At 40.8% G+C, this 10,958-nt stretch overlaps 1 protein-coding gene across 1 annotated transcript in view; it reads left to right on the top strand.

Moving 5' to 3' along the window:
• Window positions 1-1,771: 1,771 nt before the first annotated feature.
• The window catches only part of LOC125486846 (FERM and PDZ domain-containing protein 2-like), a 92,272-nt gene continuing 83,085 nt past the window's right edge, over window positions 1,772-10,958 (top strand). Inside the window, exon 1 of the mRNA XM_048616183.1 lies at window positions 1,772-1,845. The gene's annotated coding sequence lies outside the window, so the exon portion shown is untranslated. The remainder of the gene's footprint in view (window positions 1,846-10,958) is intronic.

The following is a 10,958-nucleotide window of genomic DNA, read 5'->3' as shown; positions in this document are numbered from 1 at the left end:
AATCACATAGGGCATAGATAAGGTGAATGACAAGGGTCTTTTCCCTAGGGTGGGGGTTTTCAACACTAGGGGACATATTTTTAAGGTGAGCAGGATAAGATTTGAAAAGGACATGAGGGGCAACTTTTTTTACACAGAGAGTGTTTTGTGTGTGGAATGAACAGCCAGAGAAATGCAGGTACAGTTACAATATTTAAATGACATTTGGATAAATTCCACCTGCCTGCTACTGGCCCATATCCCTCCAAACCTTTCCTATTCATATACACATCTAAATGTCTTTTAAACGTTGTAATTGTACCAACATCTTCCACTTCCTCAGGAAGTTCATTCCACATGCAAACCACCGTCTAAAAAAATTTGCCTCATGTCTACTAGTTTAGTTTGGGAATCCATGGTCAGTGTGGACTCGTTGGACTGAAGGGTCTGTTTCCGTGCTGTATGACTCTTTGATTCATGTCTCAACAAAGCTTGACATAGGAGTTGAATTTTAAATGAATGAAATGGGTGTAGGTTTGTGATGGGGGGAGCATTGGGGGAGTGTTGTGGGAAGGGAGTTAAACTATCTAGATTGAAGCCTTGATCCAAGCTGCCTTTCTCTCCTATCCCTAATTCACTTACGCCTGACTGTCAACACTTCATGCAGCCCTTAAGTGAGGAAATGATCGACAAATAGACAAAAAAATCTTCGTGTTAGTAGGGGTGGGGTGGGAGTAAATCCTGAATTGTGGCCTCTCCCCGATTTTCAATCTGCCTTCGACCTGTGTGAAAATTCTAACCACAGTCTTCCCAACAACAGACAGTGAGAAAGAGACCTTTGCAATCCTGTGACCATCATTCGGATTTTTTTTTCAAGAAAACTTTCCACCTGGCACCATTTAAGGTTTTGAATCAACTCTGCAACAACTTGCATTGATATTGCACCTTTTAACAAAGTAAAACATTCTTAAACAGCTCGCAGAACAGTTATTAGGCTGGATGGGTACACAGTGGCTCAGTGGTTAGCGCTGCTGCCTCACAGCGCCAGGGTTTGATTCCAGCCTTGGGTGACTGTCTGTGTGGAATTTGCACATTCTCCCCATGTCTGCTTGGGTTTCCTCCCATAGTCCAAAGCTTATGCAGGTTAGGGAGGCTTGGCCATGGGAAATTGCTCTTTGTGTCCAGGGATGTGCAGCTAGATGGAATAGCCATGGGGAATGCAGGGTTAGGGTAAGGGTGTGGGTCTGGGTGGGATGCCCTTGCAAGGGTTGGTGTAGACTCAAAGGGCTGAATGGCCTCAACTTAGGGATTCTATAGTTCTAAGTTGACAGTGAGCCATGCACGGGGAAAAGTTGAGGCAACCTCATTTAAAAAGGTTCAAGGAGTGTCTTAACGATGGAGATGCTGAAGGAGGGAGTTTCACTGACAAGGTATAGCTGGTGATGGTGGATAGGTAGAATATGTTGTGTAGAGATTCCATTCATAAATTAATCAAGCTTCTATGATAAACATAGAACCTGCATTTGTAGAGCAACCTTTATACCCTTAGAATATTCCAAAGTGTGGAACAGTGAAGACATTAATTGTAATGCATAATTGCTGTGGTGGTTGTTGGGAATAATTGATGTTGAGGTAAATCTGATTTTTATCAAATATCTACTGCTAGTTTGACATGGTAGAATTGCAAGCATTTTGTTTCTGCTCAGTAATTTGTCATTTTTCATCCTGTTTCATGTTAATTTGAGAACAGCTCTGCAGCTGGACAGTAAAGCCACTCAATGTCAGGTACCATCAACTCTGAATAAGAGCAAAATCCTGTGGAGGCTGGAAATCTGAAATCAGGATAGAAATCTCTGGAGAAATTCGGTAGGTCTGGCAGCATCTGCGGAGAGAAACAGTTAATGTTTTGAAACGTAGAGTCATACAGCACCAAAACAGACACCATGTCCAACCATAATTATGCTGAATATAATCCCAAACTAAACTAGTTCCACCTGCCTGCACCTAGACCATATGCTTCCAAACCTTTTGTATTCATGTACTTATCCAAGTGTCTTTTAAACGTTGTAATTCTGCGCACTTCCTTAGAACTGAACCATCAACCCCTTACCTTTATTTCATTTACTACATGACACCTCATATACAGTTATACAGAAACAGACCCTTCAGTCCGACTCGTCCAAGCCAACCAAGTTTCCCAAACTTAACTAGTCCCATTTGCCTGCATTTGGCCCATAACTCTGTAAACCTTTCCTATTCATGTACCTGTCCAAATGTCTTTTATGTTATTTAGCTGTGGTCAAGTGCTAGGGTTTGCTTCACTAATGCAGCTTGTGATGCTAGAGATTTTAGTTCAGTAACCTCTCCTGTATCTTGCAGCCTATTGTTAGGACCACAACTTCTACCTCTTTAACTAAATCCAATTTGAGCAACCAACCTATCCATCAATGCTTCTGTGCTGAAAGGCTCATAAAATCAGAACCTTTCAGGAATGAAGGGGCCATTTGCTCCTTTATACCTATTGTAGGTAACATAGTAGTGTAACAGGAAAGTGATCGTGGTGCACATTGGCAGCATTGTGCTCTATCTTACAAGATGCATTGCAGCAACTCACCCCAAGCACCTTGGACAGCGTCTTCCGAACTCATGACCCATGTCACTTCAAAGAGCAAAGCTGCAGCAGCATGGGAACACCACCTGCAAGTTTATTATAGAATCCTACAGTGTGGAAGCAGGCCATTTGGCCCATCGAGCCCACACTGACCATCTGAAGAGTGTCCCACCCCCCCACACACTATGACCCTGCATTTCCCATGGCTAATCCACTTAGCCTACATATCCCTGGACACATATCCCTGGCAATTTAGCATGGCCAATCTACCTAACCTGCTCGCCTTTAGACTGTGAGAGGAAACCGGAGCAAACCCACGCAGACACGGGGGGAATGTGCAAACTCCACACAGACAGTCACCTGAGGCTGGAATCAAACCCGGGTCCCTGGCGCTGTGAGGCAGTAGTGCTAACCACTGAGCAATTATACCATCCAAAGCCACCGTGCTGCCCATACCATCCTGACTTGGAACCATATTGCCATTCTTTCATAGTCACTAGGTCAAAATCCTGAAACCTCACTCCTTTAAAGGCACTACCTCCACCACTTACTCAATGGTATGAAGCAATAAATTCCACTGACGCCCAAACCCAATGAACAAATCTAAAATAATGCATTTTCTTTATCTTCATGATAAACGTAATTAGAATAAGGAATGAATTTCTAGAAATGACTATTGAAGCAGAGGATTAATGAATGTAGTGAATGCTCGGTACTGGGAAACCATAGAACATAGAACATTACAGCGCAGTACCGGCCCTTCGGCCCTCGATGTTGCGCCGACCTGTGAAACCAATCTGAAGCCCATCTAACCTATACTATTCCATTATCATCCATATGTTTATCCAATGACCATTTAAATGCCCTTAAAGTTGGCGAGTCTACTAATAAAATCAATTAAATCAAATAAAATCAATTTATTTTGCCTTCTGCCATCCTGATACCATAAATGGTGCTGTTAGGTAATCATAGTGATCAATCTCCAACAATGAATCTACAACAAACTCTAGCATGATATGTGGAAAACCCTTGGGGTGGAAAGCTTTGGGAACTGCGGCTGGATTTTTATGGCACCCTGTGGGTGGGATGGAAAGCGAAGGGTGGGGTTATAAAATTGGGAAATGTGGCAACACTTTTTGCACAGTGCCTACCTGTCCTTTGAAATGTTGAAAGGTGTTGGTTGGCACACTGACCTGAGGGCCAATTGAGAGCTCTTTAATGGCTGAATAATGACCACCTGGGGGATTCTGAAGCCCAGTGTAAAATTAAGAGATTTAATTTAATTAATTTAATTTAGTTTAAGAAACTCAAGAGAGTCTAATGTTACCTGTTCGTCCTAAACATTTTATAATTACATAGTGTCATATTTTGATTTACATATGAAAGGAATCCTTAAATGTTAGGAAAGAATTAGAATTAGATAAATAATTCATATTACCTGGCTGACGATGCCCTATTGCTTAGTGTCAGGTACCTTGCTCTCAGTCCTGCCTTTGGCCATGTGTTTACTGCTCACTTGCTTCTTCATGCCCCAAACTGTGCCAGGCCTCATTCTGCCATTGAAGATGTAACATTAGTGTTGTGAAGAATAACAGGAATGGACCCACCATATTTAAGGAACTGTTATCGAGCACTTATGGGAATTTAAGGGCAGGACAAGGTTATTAGCCCTGTACGTCTGTACCACTATTTAATAAGTTAAACACTGATCTGTGAGTTTACTCTATGTACTGTCCATATCCTTTGGTATTTTTAGCTAACAAAAGTATCAAATTTAAAGTTAATAATTGATCTAGCATCATTTGCCATTTGTGGATAGGGCATCCTAGTTTCTACCACCCTATTGCACATTTCCTTGTTTGCTTCCTGTAAGGTTGGGTTCTAATATTTTGATGACTATACAACCAGCAGAGCCCATATACAAATGGGCTCTTTTAAGTTATTAGGTTTCCTTGGCATTGTAAAAAATGTTAAGGATCATGATTTTAGGAAAGTCACCCCTTTTAATATTTCCTCCTTTGGTTTGTTGTCCAATTCTCTAATGTATCCGCAAAAGACATTGGGACACCTCTCTATTGAAGAATTCATTGAGTTCAACCTGTTGTCATAGTTTCAATTAGTTGTTTAATGAGGCAATGAGTGATGATCTGATACTGTATTTCAATTTGAATAAACATTCACATTAAGAAACTTTGAATTAAGAACAGATTTGTCATTTTAAAAAAAGTTTGTAATATTTGTCTATCTAAAGTGTTTCGCAAGATTTACTTCAAGTTAATAACATGGTACATGTAAATGAAGCATACCTCACCTTCAGAGATTACCTGCGAAAGATTTCAATGAGTTAAGCTACATGACTTTCATACTTGAACAGCACAACCTTGAGAGATTTACTGGGGCTTGTCAGCTTGCTTTATTGTTTTCAGATTGCAAGAACCTGAGAGAATTCTAATTGTACAAGTGTGTAAGTGACTCTATAAACAAAACAAGCATCAAAAGGCAAAGTCTGAAAGTGAACAACACAATTGTCAAACCAGGAGATGTGGGAGCAGGAGGATTGTGGGAGAAGACAGCATCTTCCAAACGCATCTAGAAGGACAAAGGGCAGCAGATACATGGAAGCACCACCACGTGCAAGTTCCCTTTCAAGTCACTCACCATCCTGACTTGGAAACATATCGCTGTTCCTTCACTGTCGCTGGATCAAAATCCTGGAACTCCCTCCCTCACGGCATTGTGGATCTACCTGCAGCACATGGTCAGCAGCGGGTTCAAGAAAACAGCTCACCACCATCTTCTCAAGGTGCCACTGGCTCAAGAACCAGACCCAGGGCCTCAATTTACAGGCAGTCCCTGAGATGCAAATGAGTTATATTCTGGAGTCCATTCGGAAGTCAATTTGTATGCAAGTGGGAACACAATGCAGGACAATGTAAAGCCACTGTTCATAAATAAAGGAAATTTCTGTGCGTCAGATATTTAAAATTACACCCCTGTATGGTTTTGTGATCATAAGTACCAGTGTTCAAAAGTTGGATATTCACAAATCAGGGACCCTCTGTATGTTAGCAACTTGGAGGAAGCAGAGTGTAATGTATCCACATTTGCTGATGGAACAAAAATAGATGAGAGAGCATACTGTGGTGTGTTCCATAAGGAATCTACAAAGGGATATAGATTGAGTGAGTAGGCAAAATTTGGCAGATGGAATTTTTAACACAGGAAATTGTGAGGTTATACACTTTAATAGGAAGAATCAAAAGGCAGTCTATTATTTAAATGGAGAGAGAGAGTGTGAGGAAAAAAAAACTGCAAAAAAGTACTGTCCAGAATTTGATCAAGGGGAAGTAGTGTTGTCATGTTACTGTCACTGGATCAGGAATCCAGGGACCCGGGCTAACGCACTGGGACTTCAGTTCGGGTCCTAACATGGTAGAAGATGAAATTTGAATGAATGGAAGAAACCTGGAATAAAAAGCCAATCTAATTTTGACCATGTAACCAATGTCAATTGCTGCAAAAACCCATTTGATTCACTGATGTCCTTCAGGAAACAGAGTCTTTTTTCTTTATCTGGTTTAGCCTCAGTGTGACTCCAGACCCACAATATGATTGTTGGCTAAAACAGCTGTCTGAAATCTCTGAAATTCAGTTCAAGGGGCATTTGGGGATGGACAATACATGTTGGCCAGCCAGCGACACTCTCATCCCATGAATGAATAATCAAGAAGCAACTCTGCATCGGATACTAAAATCTGGTGGTTTTTAAGGCAATGTGGTTACAATTGAAAAAACCTTGTAGGATTAACTAACTGAGTAAAATGTGAGACCTTGGTTTAATTTGAAGTACCTGCCTTATGGTTTCCTTCATGTTTCAAAGGGATTGTCACCTTCATTTTTAGCAGCTGTCATTTCATACTTCATGAATGAGTTGACCCTATTTATGGAAGGATTTATCAAAACACCAAAGGTTGACTTAGTTACTGTGGTCGATAGTGTTTAGGTTGGCCAAAAGAAACGTAGCCTTATTTTTGCATTTCACCAAATTCAATCTCCACTTATTTTTTTCAGCGAACGTAACCTTTAGCTGATATTTGGGTAACCTGTCAACAGCAACTTGTGTGCTCTCTTGAGCAAATTGTTCATTCTCTCGTCCACTATTAGCTGATGACAGTGTTATGCTTAAACCTAGGGGTTGAGAGAGTTAAGCGAGAGAGTTCTTGGAGATATAATGAACAGAACCTGTAACTACATCACTATAGATAACTTTCCATTCAAAACGTTTACCTTGCTGATGTCATCACGGCTTAAAAGCAGAATGAAAATTGTTGGCAACAGAAAGTTGGAAAAGAACTTTTATGGAACACGAGGTCTGGAAAAATATAATCATGAATTAAACTCCTGATATGTTGCAATGAACTTGAGTCTTACAGAGCAGAGATAGCAAGAACTGCAGATGATGGAGTCTGAGATAACACAGTTGATGTTTTGCGTTTATATCCTTCATCAGTCCTGAAACATTGACTTTCCTCCTCCTCTGATGCTACCTGACCTGCTGCATTCCTCCAGCTCCATACTGTATTGACTCCTACAATGCAGAAATGGCTGCCCTTGCAAATGCTTTTGCTTAAGCCAATTGACATTTTGTTGGATTCAGACTATAGCTCTGAACCTGCATTTAGGTCTGAGCACTGTTAAAATGGATGAAATGAACAAACACAAGTGTTTCAGTTGGATTCATACTTTTCTGTTGCTTACGACTTTCAAGATTGAAGGGAACTATAATTGTAATGGCAAAAGGTGAAGGCCCATTCTGTGTGTGCTTATGAACTGCATACCTTTCATAACTATTGAGGGAAATAAAATAGCTACTTGCAAATTGATCTGCAAAGTATGACTTGAAAATGTTTCCAGTTGGTAGAGTTTTAAGTTTTAAGTATAACCTAATGTCATTCTAAAAACAAGAAATAAATCAGGAGAGAGATAGAATACAATATTGAATGGTTTCTCAGGCAGCTGTTCATTGTATCATTCTCACAAAGACATATTTGGCTACTTTGTATTGTTAGACAAGTCTGAAGACATAAGGAGATTTTAAAGAGATGTGGATATGCTAAGCAATTGTGCAAAAATCTGGCTTTGGAAAAATGTGCAGTTGTCTTTTTTGACAAGAATAAAAAAGAAGCATTTTATATAAACAATGAGATCTGAGATGCGAAGGGATCTGAATGCCTTTAGTACATGAATCACAAAGAGAAAGTTTGCTGGTACAGCAAGTAATTAAGAAATTCTAAGAGAACGTCATTACTTTTTGAGAGATGAATTGAATACAAAAGTGGGAAGGTTATGCTTCAGTTGTACAGAGCTCTGGTGAGACCACAGCTGGAGAATTGTGTACAGTACTGGTCTCCTTATTTAAGGATTGGAAATTTTGAAAGCACTTCAAAGACAGTTTACTAGACTAATACCTAGAATGAACAAGCTGTCAGGAGGAAAGTTTAGACAGGTTATGCTTGTATCTGCTGGTGTTTGGAAGGGTAGGAGGTGACCTGATTGAAACATATATGGTCCTCATGAGCTTTGATAAGTTGTATGTTGAAAGGATATTTCCTGTTGTGGGAGAATTTCGAGCCAGGAACCACTATTTCAAAATAAGGAGTTTCCCATTTAGGACACAGATGAGACTTCTTTTTTCTTGAGAGTCATGTGGCTTTGCTTCCACCACCTTTTTTGAGGCAGAGTGATCCAGAATCCTTGAATATTTCAAGATAGATTCGTTATGAGCAAGGGGGCTAAAAGGTTATTGAGGGTAGGCAAGCATAGAGTCATAGAGTCATATAGAATAGAAACAGACCCTTCAGTCCAATTCGTCCAAGCCAACCAAGCTTTCCAAACTTAACTAGTCCCACTTGCTTGCATCTGGCCCTAAACCTTTGCTATTCATGTGCCTATACAAATACCTTTTAAATGTTGCAACTGTACCTGCATCTACCACTTCCTCTGGTAGTTCATTCCACACATGAACCACCCACTGTGTGAAAAAGTTGTCCCTCAGGTTCCTTTTAAATCTTTCTCCTCTCACCTTCAAAAATATGCCCTCTGGTTTTGAAATCTCCCACCTTAGGGAAAATTCCTTTGCTATTCACCTTATCAATGCCCCTCATGATTTTATAAACCTCTTTCAGGTCACCCCCTCAACCTTCTATGCTCCAGATAAAAAAGTCCCAGCCTATCCTTCTCATTCAAACCCTCCAGTCCTGGCCACATCGTTGTAAATATTTTCTGAACCCTCTCCAATTTAGTAATATACTTACTATAGCAAGGTGACCAGAACTGTACACAGTACTTCAGAAGAGCCCTCACCAACATCCTGTACAACCTCAACATGATGTCCCAACTCCAGTATTCAATGGTCTGAGCAATGAAGGCAAGCATGCTAAGTGCTTTCTTAATCACCCTGTCTACATGTGATGTAGCTTTCAAAGAACTATGTACCTGAACCCCTTCATCTCTCTGTTCGACAACACTACTCAGGGCCCTACTATTAACTGTATAGGTTCTGCCCTTGTTTGTTTTACCAAAATGCAACACCTCGCACTTATCCAAATTAAACTGCATCTGCCACTCCTCAGCCCATTGGCCCAATTGTGGAGTAATTGGTTCAGCCATGATCACATTGAATGACAGAGTAGGCCTGAAGGGCCAAATGACCACATCCAGCTTCTAATTTGTTGCTTGCAGCCTTTACGATGTACTGTAATGACACAGGTTATTTTTGAAACACACTCCAGACTAAATTGCAGGGGTTCATTCGAAATTGCTTGTTTTGCCTTAGAAGAGCATAAAAAAGTCTGGTGCCAACTGTAGGTTTGATGATATTTAGCAGGGTTGATAAAAGACAGCACTGAAAACACTGCAGCAGCACTGGGAAATGCCTTGTTATTATCAGTCCTCAGTAATGGCCTCTGTCCTCTTGATCCACCTATTTCATGTAATTCTTTGAAGCTACAGCCATGGGAAGTGCAGGTTTCTTTATTCACATATAGAGAGAAAGAAAAGGAAGGAGGAGAAAGACAAATTATAATTCAATCTATCCACGCAGATTGGAAAACAATTGAAGATTATTATTCAGTCCTTGTTTTCTTTCGATATTGAAGTGTTTTACTATGAACACTCTGTGAATGTTCTGGCGTCGCAATTGAGTTGCTTTTTATCCTTGCTGAGCGATTCCCAACAGGCACGGCCACTGTGAAGGTGTGTAATGGAGAAATTTCGAACCCATCAGGGCTTCTGCGACCATGTTGGGAGGGACCCGAGAGGCCAGAAATTCTGTTGTGCATGCAGCATGTGTAAGATGCTTTGTGAGTTTGCCTAGTTATTCCTCACATATCTAATGAATGCTGGCCAGCTCCTTGAGACTGTGATCAAAGTGCTCAGGCACATTTTGCGAGTCACCCCAGACTGTTTCAAGTCTCTCCTTGTGAAAATTTACAACCTTCGAAGCTAGTGCCTATTTTGCCTTTAGTCATGCTTGAGTAGTTCGAGCTATATCTGACACTTGTTAAATGGCTTGTGAAATGGCTTCTTTTAAGAATTGAGAGGGAAAAGAATACACATGGATTTCTACCATTCCTTTCATGTCCTCAGATCACCGCAAATTAGTTCTCAGCTGAGGAATTAGTTTTGAAGAGTAGTCTAAAATGAGGAAATACAACAGCCAATTTATGTGCAGCAAGCTCCTACTGATTGTTTGTTTTGGTGCTCTTGGCCAATGTTGACCTGGACAATAGCTCGTATGGAGTCATGCCGGGAGAGTAGACAGGGTCACAATTTACTACCTGGTCTGAAGAGTAGCACCTCTCAGAGTTCAGCACCGAAGTATCCATCTTACACTTCTGTTTTTCTCTCTCAATTAAGACTGTAAGAAATAGAAACAGGAGTACACTGCTCAGCCCCTCAAGACTGCTCTGGCATTCAATAGGATCATGGCTAAGTCAACATTCCTCACGCCCACGTTCCTACCATTTCCCTATAAACCTTGATTCCCTGATTGATCAAGAATATATCTATCTCAGCCTTAAATATAGACAAGGACTTTGTCCCCCTACAGATCTCTGTGGCAAGGAGTTCCAAAGACTCTCGACCCACTGACAGAAGAAATTCATCCTCATTTCAGTCTTAAATTGGTGTCCCTTCAGTCTAAGACTATGCCCTCTGGTTCCAGGCTTTCCCATGAGGCAATATATCCTCTCAACATTATTTTTATTCATTCAGGGGATGAGACCAGCATTTATTACCTACAGGGCATTTAGAGTCAACCACATCGCTGTGGGTGTGGAGTCAATGTAGCCAGACCAGGTAAGGATGG

This window comes from Rhincodon typus, chromosome 34, assembly GCF_021869965.1.
Source record: "Rhincodon typus isolate 14 chromosome 34, sRhiTyp1.1, whole genome shotgun sequence".
NCBI classification, from domain to species: Eukaryota; Metazoa; Chordata; class Chondrichthyes; order Orectolobiformes; family Rhincodontidae; genus Rhincodon; species Rhincodon typus.
Note: the sequence above shows the minus strand (reverse complement) of the source record. Positions and strands in the feature narration are given on the sequence as shown.